The 16,778-nt window shown below is 37.4% G+C and overlaps 1 protein-coding gene across 14 annotated transcripts in view; it reads right to left on the bottom strand.

Moving 5' to 3' along the window:
* LOC132911009 (bromodomain adjacent to zinc finger domain protein 2B-like) overlaps positions 1-16,778 on the bottom strand; it is a 230,820-nt gene that overhangs the window by 61,313 nt on the left and 152,729 nt on the right. For all 14 annotated transcript variants that reach the window (XM_060967281.1, XM_060967280.1, XM_060967289.1 and 11 more), the window contains one exon: positions 13,284-13,341. The gene's annotated coding sequence lies outside the window, so the exon portion shown is untranslated. The remainder of the gene's footprint in view (positions 1-13,283; positions 13,342-16,778) is intronic.

Genomic DNA, 16,778 nt, shown 5'->3' with positions numbered 1-16,778 from the left:
GAACAAACTAGTTTTCTACCGTTTACCTTTTTTCCAGTGAATGAACCCAACTTGTTTAAAGAAAAAGCAAAGAATAAATCGTTTCAAGACGACTTCGTTCCCCATCGCATTAACGTAATTCATAACACAATACATAAAAATTGAAAGTTTTCGAGTAATTATGGCACACAGTGTATATAGATGGAAAAAGAAAAGCATCGTGTCTGCGGAACGTCTGGATTCCAGTTAATTATGTTAATACGCCGACGCAGCGCGGCGTCTCGAAACTCGCGAAACATTCTTCTCTCTCCTTCCCCCTCTTTTCTACCTTATGATGAAGAAAGAAGGTGAAGGTGGGGGAACGTAAAAATTCAACGTTATTATTTCAGTCACGAGCATACGTAAACACGTATGTGTGTCTCGCATGTTCATTCGATGACTGTTTACCAGTCGAAGAAAGGCTTCCTCGAGCGCTTTAAATAAAGGTCGTTCTCCCCTCCACTATTTCCCCTCCAGCGCTTCAATCAGCTGACTGGCACACTCCCCTCCCTCACCGCCCAGCTGTTGTATAAATATACATCGTTACAACGTTGAGTCAGGTTAGGCTGGTGCTAGGCTAGACACCGCACCAGCCACTGGCACCGTTATTATCATACACTGTTGCCTTACGTATAGTAGTATAGTTAACGCGTATCGAGCTCGACACCGCGAGCAAACATATTTACTTACATACATCGCGTACTTCTCTCGCTACTTAACATATTGTTGACCTACTAGCGCGTGAAAAAATTAACTCGTGCAAACGTGCATTTTCGTAATTGAACAACGAACAAGGTGAATAAATTTTTGAAATTATTTTTAAGGAATTCTATCAGATACAACGCGCAAACCTGTAATCGCGATTTCTGTAATTTTATGCAATTACGAAAGAATATATTCATTTATGTAAATATACAAATATATTCAATAATTACACCGGTTGATGAATACTATCGGCTAAAGTTTACAATTTCTTCTACGTTACGTTTCCTGAATGTCGATTCCAAATTTTTCCTCTATACTCTGTTATGCAAACACAAATATATTTGTGGCTAAACAACGATAATTTAAACGTATGCGTGTGTACATGCTGTTGATAAATACTTTTTGAGAAACGATTAATACGCAGAAACGTGGTTTGAGATTTATTTTTCTAGTTATACGAGAAATAACTACATATATATACAATAAGAAAATTGTATTTATTTTCCGTAACAACTGTGAATATAGATAATTTAAAAAGAAAAAAGCTGCAGTAGTTTGAAAATTAAAGAGATGTAAGCATATCGAGGAATAAATATCTTTAGTCGAAAAGAAGAAAATTCTTGCACTGATTCGAGACACCGTGAAGAAAGTCTACAGTATCGGGAAGCCTTTTATTCCTAATCGAAGGACGAAGCCGTGTGGAAGCCGTCGATCGCCGGAAATTGTCTTGGACCAGCGCGCTTTCTGCGTTCCGGGGATCGATGGAGCGCTATCTACCCTCTGACGTGTCCAAAATCGACTTGCAACCGTGTCATCGACGATCGATGAACCCCCGACATTCGACAAAGTAAGACGCAGTACTTGAATTGTTTCGGTTATGGAACATTCGGTCGATTGATTAACCCAATTCCCAATTCTATACAAAACAATGTCCAGTCATTCTGCATGATTATATTTCGACACAACTTGTGTCATAAGTATTCTACGTTCATTATTAGAACATGGAAAAGTAGATTTTAATAAAACATTATATTTTACAAATGTATCAGGTTGTCCGAAAAGTGTCTTCTTTTACAACGATGCATTTTTATACAAACATAAAATGTTTATTTCGATAGAACAAAATGGATAAAACGGAAAATATTGTGCTTCCATTATTTCCTTATAAAACGAAAGAAATTTTTCGGACGACTTAATATGAGAACGACAAGAGTTTTAATGAAGACAAAGAGAAGAAACACGAATTAACACGTTAATAATTAACAAATTTTACTATTAGAATTATTATTCTATCAAATTTTCTATTCTTCTTTTGTAAAGCTTGTATTGTGGCGATTTTCATCGGCAAAAATGACGGACCTTAGACTTGTTACTTTTATTTTTAACTATCACAGGTACTCAAGTGTTTTTGACAAAACGAATGCAAACTTTTATTAAAATGGAGATATGGCTTTGTATACTATTTTATTTACAATACATCATTTTAATTAAAATCATCTGTAATCGAGTTTGGTGTTATATTCAATTCTAAATAAAGTAAGCTAAACCCAATCTATTTATTTCCACTCTATCTTAACGCATTGTTGACCGGCCACGAGGTAACTCGTGTTTTCATGGCCAAACGTTGCCAACCGGCTACGAGTAAACTCGCGGTGCGTTTTTTTTCGCATCAGCGTCGTTTTCTCAGTGCGCTGCTGGAGATGATACAGTGGAATTGTTGGTCAACATACCTCAAGCTGTGTCTCTCGCTTATAAGACCCGTCAAGTTGCGTCCTTTGTTGTAACAAAATGTCAACGATGACGGAACGTAGCAACGAAGAATCTTTCAATGAATTACACGCGGGTGTTTTATCTGATTGTCCGAGTGATTGTGAATCAAATTGCGGTGACTTGGAAAATGACACTGTATCAGAAGATAGCGAGTCTGATATTAGGCCAGCGAAATATCATTAAACCTACGTGCATATTACAATGCAATAAGCACATGAAAGGGTAGATCGTGCGGATCAGTTTTTGGCGAACAGCAGCATTTTACGAAAAGCTTCAAAGTGGTCGAAAAGATTAGCATTTTGTCTGATAAACTGCACCTTGTTCGATGCATATAAAACGTACCGTACGTATCTGCCAGAAAATAAAACAAGATACAAAATGTTTCTACTGGAAGTAGCTAGAGAATGGATAACTGTGGATTCCAAAGAATGCAGCGTTGCACCTGACGCTTCTCGAATTTCTAAAACAGCTCCTTATAATGATGCACCCTTCGGGCTTTCCGGACACCTGAGAAACCACGTCTTAGAAAAAATAGTCACTGGCAGAGAAACAAATCCGACTAGAGCGTGTAGAGCATGCCCTTGAAAAGGAAAACACAGCGAAAGTAGATATATTTGCAAAAGCTGTTGCGTACCATTACACGTAGGTGATTGCTACACTGTTTATCATGGGAAAAAGAAATATTAAAAGTTGAATAATAAATGAAATTTATTAAAGTTTATTTATATCGTTTTACTTGCACATGCAGTTACGAAATAATAGCCGGTGACATGAGATAAATCGTCAGTAAAATTGCCGGTCAACAATGTGTTAAATGTATGATATATTTGGATAACTCGTTGGTAAGCTCGGCTCCAAGAAAATCTACGCTTAATAATAGAAACAACCTATCATACTCTCCGAAAATACCATTAGAACTGAATGGAAAGCCTCGTAGACTGAAGATGGTTGCGACGAAACTTCTATACTCGATTGTACGTGTCCAACCGGGCATGATACTTTCGGAATACCAGTGAACCGCGACGTGACGACCCCTCGACCCTCGACGGAGTTGCTAAAAATTCGCCGCTTACAAGCAGCACAATATTCCCCGGATACTTGTTTCATACGGCGAATACCGAAGTGACCGTGCATGAGCTTCGAATTCCCGGTAGTCAACGAATATCGAGAAACGAGCCTCTGTTCGACGCAATGCTGGCTGCTCTCCTCCTGACTGCCCGGTTTTCAGCCGCGCGAGCACTTCCAGACGCTCGTAAATTGGCGAAAGGGAGAAATAAAGTGAGACGAAGAGAAGAAGACGAATAAGAAGAGGGAAGCCGTCGGTCAACGAGAGAGAATCGAAGGATGGTCGAGAGGAGAGAAAGAGGCAACGAAGGGAAGCTGAAGAGCCAGAGGCGGCTGCGACCATCGATTTCTCGACCGGTGTTACGCTCCTTCGACTGGGAAAAACTTGCCGCTCGACGATCCGCTATGGCTGTGCGCGGTGACGAGAAAAATGCTCCTTGGGGAATTTGTTATTAAGATATACACTGGGTGTGTTGGAAAAACTGAAGCAGAGTTGCGAAGGTAGAAAATCATCAAACGTAAAAAAACGTTCTAATTATTTGGATTGAGACGACGACTGTAGCTTGGCAGGTTTCTGGGTTCAAACAAACAATGGCTTTAATTACCAAAAATATTCAGTGTCGAAGGAATTATTTTAAGATGTACACTGGGTGCGTTAATGCAGAAATAAATACCGAAACAAAAGGATTTTTATCCTTTGAAACGATGAATATAGCTCGTCGCGGGATTTTTGCATCGAAATACGTGGTAGCTCTAAAATTATTTAATGTAAATGTGATATTCATAGAAATAGTCAAAGAGAAGTAGGTGGAAGTAGGTAAATTACATGTTAGAATATAATTGTCATTTTTCTGTATAATGTCATGGGAAGAAAACAAATTGTGAGTACGATTTTTGGAAGTGTCAATCAACGCAGTCAGCTACGAATCCATAAAATGGCCTTGCGGAATCTCAACACTGACCGATGGCACAACGGACAAAGCATAAATCACGGAAAGCGTTAACCTAGATTCCGTTCCTTGAAACCACGCATACATATCAATATCACGAGTTTGCAAAATTTCATGGAAAAAGGGAAGGATGGATTCATGTAAATCCAACAATAAGAATGCATCGACTGTTTTGAGTACTACAGCACGATTTCTGTATCACTTCTACTTCACAATTGTTATAATACTTCGCACATAATGTAAATGCGAATATTTACAAAAATATAACAAAGCTGCTTTTCATACGAAAAATATAAAATAGCAGGTTTAATTCTTTTAGAATTGAATTTTCAGGAAATTTCTGAAAATTTTATCTAGCGTTTACAATAGAAACAACGCGTATCTTCTGATGTTTTATACAGAAGCCATGACGCATTAAACTTCAAAAGCAGTTTCATTGGAAACAAATATACTTGACATTTAATTAGTTAACAATCTGTGAAAGGTGATTAACAAATGAAATTTTGCATCCCAGTAGAATTAAAATATTTTCTTAACCTCTATAGCAGAACGAATAAACTTCAAGCTAATATTTTTATTCGAACGCATCGACCAACCCCTTGAAGAACGCGACGGAGGGTGGAAAGAAAAATGGAGGCCGCTGCGAGCGCGACTGGGCCATGGTGTAACAATAACATGGAAATAGATACAGGGGACGTGGTGTCTCATATATCTTGCTGAACACACGGCTACACAGAGGGAAAGGCCCTTTTTCTTCTTTGCTTGCGCCATCGCGCGAAAAGTTTATCGGTTATTGCCAAGCATAGTGACCCAGACACGACTATGAAACTTCCTCCAACCCTGCGCATATGGAAAAAACTCTACCCCTTTCGTGAGTGACCGTGTGCCACGTGCTGAGTGATTTACGGTAATTCAAAAAAGTATTTTCTCACTTATCGAAACTTTTTACCAATTTGTATATTGTATTACGAAACGTTTAGGAATTCTCTGAGCGCTGAATGAAATGCGGTTATTACGATTACATTGCGACTATGTATAAAGTTGGAAACCGATCGGAAAATGCATATAAAAATTAGAAATTATATGCTCGAAATGTTTTCGAAAAGACATTTCAATTTATTATTTAAACAAATTAATTTCTATTCAGATGTATGTAACTTGTGTGCTGCGCTAGATTAGTCGTGTAACAGTGACACACATATATGAGTACCATATATGAAACCTCTGAAAGAGCAACTGCGCTATCAAATTTGAAACGAATCGAATATCCAACACGATCCTTTCAGATATGTATGTATACCGAATTATGTACAAATTCTGCATCGACCAAACACAAAAGAGAAAACCGCACAGCATACCGACCACATAGATTGCTCATGTCCACGCTATTCCTCTATGCCTTAATTCTCACAATTCAGCGATCTTCGGCATTTTTCATTCGCAATTCTTTCTGCGATTTCTCTCACCCTTATTTCGACGAAAGACACAGCTCGTTGACGAAAACGGATTCTACAAAATCGAGGAAGCATTAGGTTGTCCGGGAAGCGTCTTTCTTTTACAGACACGTCTTTTACAACGACGCATCTTTATACAAACACGAAACCACATCTGTCGAACGTTGTGATCTTTATTTTGATAGAACAGAATGGATCATACGTAGTTCGATAAAATAATATAAAATGGAAAATGTCGAGCATTTAGTATTTCCTTATAAAACGAGAGAAACTTTTCGGACGACCTGATACAACGCGAAAGATTGTCAGCTTGAGTAGTTTGAATTGCGTTTTCAAAGCCCAGAATTGGAGAATGTAACTTTGGTTAGAGTGTTCGAATAATCATGGTTACTACGACCGAAAGAAGAGTAATTTTATGTGAAGAAATAAATGAAAAATGCAAAGTAATAGACAGCTCCCAAGGAAATAGATTTTAACTATTTTATAAGTAGCTAAGGTAATTGCTATATATTTTGGGTATTTTCTATGCACATCTTTATATTGTGTCCACTTTGGCAGTTCGAAATTCCCCATAAACACATAAAAATCATTCCCTGCTTTGTATCACTCGAATTCTCTCTTCATTTTCATTTGCCTCGTTTAAAATCATAGTATGTGCGTGCACAGCATCTCGTCAAACAGATGAATGCGATTGTACCGTTGGTAGTGTGGCGTAGAAGAGAGTGCAAATGTATATTGACGAACGTCTTGCAAATCACATATTAAACTATTTTAACATCAATTCCAAGCGTAATGTAAGCGTTGCTATAGATTTATTTCGGCGATTAGGATTCACAATTGTCAACAACTTCTACGTGATTCAAGATACGTTCCTGACGACCAAGTAGATAGTTTTATTTATAACAGTCGATAATTCATAGGGATTAGGAGTTTTAGGATTGAAAAATGTGTAGAATAGAGTTAGAATTGTTTGTAGAATGATTCATGCGTTAGGAAACTGTCTAGAAAATGTCCTGAAGCTTCTGCGAATTATAAATTTGTATCTGCACTTTCACATCGCTTTTCCAAATTTAAACTCATGTAAGAGAAACAGAGGAAAATTCTCGTCATTCGTGAAAGCGAATAAACGAGATTGGTATTTTTTTAACGATAGAATAAAATTGGATAGGTTCATCAAATTAAATATAAAATAACATACATCAATCTAATATGGGAAAATGGTAATATTCGCTGTTTCGGAAAATCTAAAAAAGAAGATGGTAACTTTTAATTCTGATACGCGGCAAAATTGCCAGAAGATAAATTACACAGGCGTGAATAACGAAGTCCTGGTATCCAGAGGCACGAGAGAGCGGATGATTTTATATCTTCGCTGAAATTTTACACGTTTGTTATGCGTGGGTACAATGTTCATTCGACAAAGAGAGAAATGATTTATTTACCGATCGACGCATATGATAAACCCCATCGTCGGTTATTTGCATAATGATTTATATTTTATTTGTTAACTTTGATCGTTTAATCAAGACCGCGCGTATTTACCGATCCTGTGTTCTTTATCAACCCATACACACTTCATTTCCACCGGTATCCATAAATTTCTAAATATTTTTCATTAAAATTATCATGAATCTTTCCTCTCTGTTGTTTGCGCGCGTTTCCATCGTTTCGACTTGCACAATTCATCGACGCGATACAAAAACCACCTACCTGCATTTTCCTATTTCGAAAACGAAAACGAAGAAGCCATGTACCTTGTAACTGACACGCAGATCAAACTACAATCAACGACGAACAACAATTTTGGTAACGCGAGTTCTCCATAAAAGTCGATCTCCATCCGAAAAACGCCTCCAGGAAGCGTGGATAGTTTTTTTTCTCGTTTTATATTTCAAACAACGGAACCGTGTTCCATTGGAAAAAGCCTGCCACTGCGAAAAAATGTTTCTAATAATTGCTGGAAAAATCCGCAGGCCGACCGATCAATCAATAACGGAGAACGATATTGTTTTGCGACGCTATCGATGCACATGCTAGTCGGATACTCGTCTGACAGCAGGTGACGGTGACAGGTGTCAATTTCGAGGTGACTGCTGTCAAGGAACGTTACCTTCTGTCATCGACGTTAAATTATGACCGTTTTCCCAACGCGAATCTTGCCGCCAGTTTAAATGCTGTTCCCACTTGTTTGAAGTATTCTCTTCAATGGATACAAAACATGGTAGAGAAACAGACCACGGGAAACATGTCGCGTCTGTTGACACCATATCATTTTTCGATGGATCATAGGTCACGTAGGAAAATGAGAATCTTTGTTTAACTTAGTCCTTTGGCTAACAAGCAAGATGTTTATTTGTCTAAAAACTACAGGATGGATTAAGGATATTAAACACTTTAAAGATGTGTTGGGATACAACGATATTTCACGCATAGGCATAAGTACCCTTACACAGGCACTCACACAGGCATTTGAACAGGACACTTACGCAGGTCATACTCGTTACTGTATAGAGAGTGGGGTTCAAAGTATTTAAGGGATCGTGGGTCACTACCAAAGTCTAGTTGGATCCTATAGGTCCCAACAGGTTTTAATATGGCTTTATATAGTATTATTTAGATAGAAGTGCGTAATGAACTAAGGATTATCTTTAGTAAGGAGTAATATCTAATTTGCAATAGCACTTCGTGCTGATATACATATATATAGCTGACAAGAATTTTTAACAATTTGGATAACGTTTAAGATAATCACTTTTACAACAAAATACGAAAATACTTATGTGGATTATGTATTGATGTAAGCGTCGAATAAAAATCGTAGGTACATTGTAGTAGATCTATGTTAATGTATAATAAACTATCGCGCTTTATGTATATATATAAATAAATAAAAAAGTTGTTTATCTATTTATCTATTATTTATCTATAATCATCTATATGTATAGAAGAATTTGTTCATTTCATAAAAATCATCAGATGGAATAAAAGAGAGAAATATATTTGTTGGAATACAAGGATATTACACGCATAGGCACAAACATTCTTACACAGCACCCACACAGGTATTTGAACAGGACACTTACGCAGGTCATACTCGTTACTGTATAGAGAGTGGGGTTCAAAGTATTTAAGGGATCATGGGTCACTACCAAAGTCTAGTTGGATCCCATAGGTCCCAACAGGTTTTAATATGGCTTTATATAGTATTATTTAGATAGAAGTGTGTAATGAACTAAGGATTATCTTTAGTAAGGAGTAATGTCTAATTTGCAATAGCACTTCGTGCTGATATACATATATATAGCTGACAAGAATTTTCAACAATTTAGATAACGTTTAAGATAATCACTTTTACAACAAAATACGAAAATACTTATGTAGATTATGTATTAATGTAAGCGTCGAATAAAAATCGTAGGTACATTGTAGTAGATCTATGTTAATATATAATAAACTATCGCGCTTTATGTATATATATAAATAAATAATAAAGTTGTTTATCTATTTATCTATTATTTATCTATAATCATCTATATGTATAGAAGAATTTGTTCATTTCATAAAAATCATCAGATGGAATAAAAGAGAGAAATATATTTGTTGGAATACAAGGATATTACACGCATAGGCACAAACACTCTTACACAGCACCCACACAGGCATTAGAACAGGACACTTACACAGGTCATACTCGTTACTGTATAGAGAGTGGGGTTCAAAGTATTTAAGGGATCATGGGTCACTACCTAAGTCTAGTCTGAGAGTAACTGGCCAACAATCGACAATTCTTGTATACGTTGTTAATTATATCACTCACTTATATACATCAGGTTCTGTAGTTCTGTTTAATAAACATCACACAGTCATTTAAACAGGACACTTACACAAGTCATACTCATTACTGTATAGAGAGTGGGGTTCAAAGTATTTAAGGGATCATGGGTCACTACCTAAGTCTAGTCTGAGAGTAACTAGCCAACAATTAACAATTCTTCCATACGTTGTGAATTATATCACTCACTTATATACATCAGGTTCTGTAGTTCTGTTTAATAAACATCACTGAATATTATTTCAACATAAACATCGTGTCTTCCACAGATTATTAATCTTAACTTTAAGATTAAATTCTAACAAGATGTAATGTGCATATATATATTGAATTATCGACCTTTGTACAGCACAGAACACTCTGTCACGACCATTACGAGAAACATGACGATTCTAAACTTTCGATCGAGGATTAAGCGAGCATTTATGGCATTTATAGGGCGAAATCGAGATTGGTTTTATTTTCATCTTCGTTACACTGACTTTTACATTTTTGCTTAATCCTTGAATTTTGCCACATGGAATAAAATCTACGACGACTCTCTGATCTCGATCAACGCTCCAACCATGACATAACAAGTACAAATAAAATGTTTCTCTAGCGACCAACATCTTGCCGAAGACGAAAGAACAATTGCTCGAGATCTAGCACTGGAAGCTGTGCAGCACAGCTTGCAACATTTAAATGCCCTGCATGCTGAATTTATCAAAACTAAACGGAATCTAACCCGCGAAGAAAACCGTGTTTAAACGCAAGAAGACTTCTCGTTATCCGTGGGTAACGAGTCATGTCTCGTATCGATGCCAGACAGCCTGCCCCTCTACAGAGGCATCGGCTCTGGTTCGATCAATTTCCACGCGGAGCGCAAAGAATTGCGCTTCCGCCGTCGAAGCCGCTGTCACCGGTCTCTGCTATCCTCCCTCTCCCTCTTTGCCGCATCTGCGTCAATTACAGACGAACTTGGTCGGTTCTCCGCAGAGAAGGAAGAGAAGAGAACAGTGAGAGCGAGGAACAGAGACGAACAACGTACAAACGAGAGGAATAGAGAGAAAGAAAGAGAGAGAGGGAGATAAAGAAGCAAATAGAGGAAGGAGGGTGGTTGGAAGAGGAAAGAGGAGCGGTTCGCTCGGATATACGTGGCAACGAGGACCTCGGATCTTGATGGTTGCGCGTAGCAGAGGCAACGGTTACGAGATGCGTTGGTGTGCGGCTCCAGAGAGAGGAGAGACCGGGCCAGCAAGAACGGCCAGAGGGACAGGGACGGATGAACGAGGCGGCGCGGTGGAGAGGCGGAGGGTGACGGAGATGGAACGAAGGGTGGCGGTGAACGCTGGCGAACGTGCCAACGGGAGGAGGAAGGGGGTGCAGAAAAAGGGAGGAAAAAAGAGACAGGTACGCGTAGAAGGAGAAATATACAGGCAACGCTCGGAGAGCACGGCGACCGGAGAGAGAATTCAGGCAGAGAAAAAGAGAGAACGAGAGATGTGGTCGCAGGAGGCGGTGGAAGTGGAGGAGGAGTAGCAATCAATACAGAGCCACCAGAGCAAAACCATCCCTCGACTTCTATCTGCCTCTCACTTGCGCTCGGTTCCTATCGCGGTCTCGCTATCTTTCTTCTTTAACCTCCTCCACCATCCCTCTATCTCCGTTTCTCTCACTCTCTCTCTACCCCTAACAGCCACGAATACGACGGTTATATGGATGCTATAGGGCATAGAGCGTCGCTAACAGGGACTTTCGTACGCTTCCACTCGGCTGTGTTGGCCCGGTCTCTTCTCTCTCTTCTCTGTGTATCTCTCGCGTTGTACACACCCGCGCGATCCGGTTCCGTCGAGAGCGACCGCGTCTGCCGCTGCTGCTTCTGTTAGCTGCCACACGGCTCTCTGTGTGCGCATCCACTCTCTCTCCTCTCTGTGTGTTGCTCGGGTTACCTGCGATTATGAGCGATCGTGCGTGCGCCAGTGGACCGGCCGGAGCTCGGAACGCGCGCCCGAGCTACGCGGCTCCGATTTGGCTTGCAAAGAGGTGGTTTGGGTGTTTCGATGAACCAGAGCCGAGGATACCAGCGAAATAATTGGATTTCTCTTCTTTCTTTCGTTATGTCTTTAAACGACCATTTCAAAGAACCGTTTCTGTAAATTTTACCCTTAACTACTAATGCAGCACCATCAAACGCTTTAAACATTATGAACGTGAATATAGTTTGTCTTTACGAATTTGTCTTAACAAATTCCATCGTCCTATTAAAAAGGAATATACGGTTTCGCTTAAAAAGTTCATTTCACTTTGAAATTTTCCCGCCACCACTCGATCTACAGAAAACGATTTCCACCATTTAGTTTCCCCCATCGAACAACTTTTGTAGAAATATTCTTCTGGTAGCTATTCTTTCTTACTAACTTGTACGTTAAATTGATCATTAATAAATCATTAAAGGGTTAATATAAGGAAATGATAGAGAAAGAGGACAAAGAAGACATTTCTTAGCAAATGGAGTTAACCGGAGACAGGTCGCCGTTGTCATAAACAATACTGCGTTCTTGAACCGATAATAATTACACCGCGTGGTTCAATGCTATGCGCATAATTCAAGGGCGAAGAGAAAGGTTGCTTAGTTGGACGTTCACGATCCCCGTGAACTTGGATTCGCAAGATCATGGACCTTGACTCTGCCGACTCGCTAAACCTTCCATAATGAAACCAGCGTAGACGCTTCGATCTCTGCGTAAATTACATCTCCTTCGACGAACGAGTATAATGCGAACAGAAGTCGAGACGAACAGTCACGGAACATGGAGATTTGTTGGAAATACAGACGCGTGACATTTTAAACGAGATTTCAAACGTTGCAGTTACTAGATATGCTTGAATCATGGTCGATTTTAATCTTGACGCTGAATAATTAATAAACTACGATTATTTATGGATATTTAAGAATGCAAAAATGTACAGAATAATATGTAAAATATCTACCTAAACACATGAAACGTCTATTTAGGTTCTATTGCTTTGGTTGTGATTACTTATGTTGCATGTACGTGATGATACAGTGCTTTAACAGGTTGTTAATTAATTTATTAATTAAACGTATTTGTTGTTGGCAAAACCGGTTCTAATTTTTTCTTTACAGAAACATAAGAAGAAATGTGTTTCCATCGTTAGTAATTGATAAAATGGGATAGAAATCCGCGGTCTATTAATTTGTTCTTTTTCTTAATTTATGTTCCAGCATTGACTACAAAGATTATTCGTTCGTAATTAATTTCTTCGACTGTTCTTAACGATTTAAACGGAAGAAAAAGAATTTTCAATTTCCAACTTTGCTTACATTATTTATGTTACTACTATATAGATCATTGTCAATGCTGAGAATAGAAAATAAAATTTAATTTCCTGTGTATTAAAGTCAAATCACGCTGTGAACAAATATGGAGCGACAATCGATTATGGAAGGTAAGGAAAAGCGCGTTAAAATGTTGAAATACTCACAATTAATTACGGGGCCTCAACTCATAGTAAAAGCTGGCTCCACGAGGCTCCATCACATCTGAAACAGAGAAATACGAGGTGCCATTAATATTTCGCTGTCGAACGATTCTCCGCAGTTCCTATATCACCGCCTCGACCAATTAGAATGCAAACACTCGGCCATTAGGAAATCTCCGTCACATTTGCATGTTAACCGAAGAGTTTTCTACTCGTTTATTACGCGCCACCGTTTCGCCCTTTATCTTTCGTTTGGTCATTTTTTATTCTCGGTTCGATACGAAACAGTTCTCGTAGTTTTAACATGTCACATTCCCTAATAGTCAACGATGTGTTCATTGAAAGCCCTCAACATTTTTGTATTTTATTTATAATGAACCGATGGGATTCAGACGCAACTATAGGTGTAAATGGTGGTGGCATTTAACAAAATACATGCAATTTGAAAACCACGAAAGACTGTAAGCAATATGACGTGAAATCAGAGTTCAATTTCAGTCATTTCGAAAATACATTCCACTTTTATTTGATAGAAATAATAATCTGATATTATAAGGAATTAAATTTCAGTTTCTGTTATTTTTGGATATAATTATTAAAGTTCTCAAAAATTATGTTTCATGCATCAAAAATATATTTTTGGCATCTATGATCCTTGAGCTAACACAAGCTTGCACGACAACGCGAAACTTTTGTCAATTTTCAGAGAATATGAAAAAATTAAAGATGGAAACAATAATCTGATATTATAAGGAGTTAAATTTCAGTTTCTGTTATTTTTGGATATAATTATTAAAGTTCCCAAAAATTATGTTTTTTTGGCATCTATAATCCTTGAGCTAACACAAGCTTGCACGATAACGCGAAACTTTTGTCAATTTTCAGAGAATATGAAAAAATTAAGGATAGAAACAATAATCTGATATTGTAAGGAATTAAATTTTAGTTTTTGTTAGCTTTGGATTTAATTATTAAAGTTCTCAAAAAATTATATTTTATGCATCAAAAATATATTTTTGGCATCTATAATCCTTGAGCTAACAGTTGTACGATAACGCAAAACTTTTGTAAATCTTCAGAGAATATGAAAAAATTAAGGATAGAAACAATAATCTGATACTATAAGGAATTAAATTTCAGTTTCTGTTATTTTTGGATTTAATTATTAAAGTCCCCAAAAATTGTTTTTTTGGCATCTATAATCCTTGAGCTAACACAAGCTTGCACGATAACGCGAAACTTTTGTAAATTTTCAGAGAATAGGAAAAAATTAAAGATGGAAACAATAATGTGATATTATAAGGAGTTAAATTTCAGTTTCTATTCTTTTTGGATTTAATTATTAATGTTCCCAAAAATTATGTTTTTGTGGCATCTATAATCCTTGAGCTAACACAAGCTTGCACGATAACGCGAAACTTTTGTAAATTTTCAGAGAATATGAAAAAATTAAGGATAGAAACAATAATGTGATATTATAAGGAATTAAATTTCAGTTTCTGTTCTTTTTGGATTTAATTATTAAAGTTCCCAAAAATTATGTTTTTGTGGCATCTATAATCCTTGAGCTAACACAAGCTTGCACGATAACGCGAAACTTTTGTAAATTTCCAAAGAATATGAAAAAATTAAAGATTCAGAATTTCGCAAAAGTTGCACACTGCGATAACTCTATTCTTCGAATTCGAGCATATTACAAGAATCAATTTTCCATATCAATGAATGAAAACAGCCGTTCTGCTTACGTGGAACAAAGTACAATAGTGTGCACGCGATTATCGCCATTCATATTCACGGAGCATCCATTTCGCGAGGGATTACAGCCAGCTACTCCTGATAAATATTTATACGTACACGGTGAACGGTGCACCATATGCAACCGAGGGTAAATATTTAATTTCCCCATGTTTCAGAAGTTCCTGGTGCAAACAGACCAAGTTTCCGTACGAGGGAGCAACTTTGACTGATATCGAAACGATATCGGGCAAATTCGGCTATGTCGAGATACTTGCAACATACTGTTACGTGTAACAGGAAAATTAAAGGAAGGACGAATATTTTAATAACTATGATTTCGATCATTTCGCTTCGAAATGAAATGCTACGAATATATTTTCCAGTCCATGAATTAAACAATTTTTTTACTATTCTATTACAATGCAAATGTACTGTAATTTTTAAAAAGCATAAAATATCGATGAAATAAATTTATTCCACTCCTTGATCTTATTTCAACTCTTTCGTCAAGATTAAGAGTCGATAAAAAAAATAACTCCTCTCAAAATTGATGACTTTTTACGTAACAACATATCTGATCAATGTCTCTACCGCGATGTTATGTATACAACAATTTGTTAATTATATATATAAATAAAAATTAATGTTTGTATGTTCTATAAAGAGTTCCACAGCAGTCAACGTACCCGCACCAAATTTATTATGAATATTCTTCAACAGCTTAGAAAAAATTCTGTTGGGATCCTCAATTACATCCAAACGTGTTAAATTTAAGCCTGAGCAAATTTTTGTATATTGGCTCGACAGGTGATTTTCAATAATTTTAAGACAGAATACGTGAAGAATTAATTTTCCTCGCACGATGGTGTACGTGTATCCTGGATGATTTCAAAATTTAACGTAAAAGTATCACTTAAAGATAAAAATAAAAAAGCGGGAAGTAAATTAAAGTGAAATTTGAACAAGTAAGGGCTTGAAAAAAATATGAATATTTAAAAAAGTAATTTTCTGAGGGTTTAGACTCTTGAAAGAAGGTTTAATGCCCAAGATTCAAATTATTCAACCCCTCAAAAGCACGGCCACACGCAGCTAGTTTGAACTTTCGCTTAATTTACCAACGACCATTACCAGTTTGTCTATGGAGAGCTAATTGCGATATAATTACAAATAATACTCGCAGCAGTTTGTGATGTAATAAATGCTGCAGTAAAAAAAGACAAAATCTGTGAATTCAAAACTACAATATTTTTTCCTACTCCAGAAAACCGGCAAAAATTGACAAGATACATTTTTCTCATAAATCTAGCAATTTTTTGCTTTGAAAAATTTATCAATATTACCGACAAAATGACACAGAAAGGTGGTCACATTTTACTGCCCATTCTTTAAACATGTACCGATAGTTAATAACTATATGAAACAAACTATGAGGACGGGAGGGGGTGGAAAAATCCAGGATTCTGTCGTCGTCGCGTGTCGGTCAAATTGCTTGTCTCTCTTTCTTCCGATCGTCGACGAACGAAAGTAATACCGCAAACGAGTAAATTGATTTCGAAGTGGAAACGCGAGCGAAGGTAATATTTGTGGAGGGTCAGTCAGGTTGGTCGTCGCGCTACAAATGAGAGAACGCCACGAAACGTCTGTATATCGGCGTTCGTTAATACGAAATCAATATTACTAGCCGCGTCCGTGTCGTCTCCGTTTTCGACGGCCATACAGACTTTTCGTTGACGATTCTCGACAATTCGAAACGATAAGGGC

The sequence above is a fragment of the Bombus pascuorum genome, chromosome 9 (assembly GCF_905332965.1).
Source record: "Bombus pascuorum chromosome 9, iyBomPasc1.1, whole genome shotgun sequence".
Lineage (NCBI taxonomy): Eukaryota > Metazoa > Arthropoda > Insecta > Hymenoptera > Apidae > Bombus > Bombus pascuorum.
This window is presented reverse-complemented; position numbering and strand designations above follow the sequence as displayed.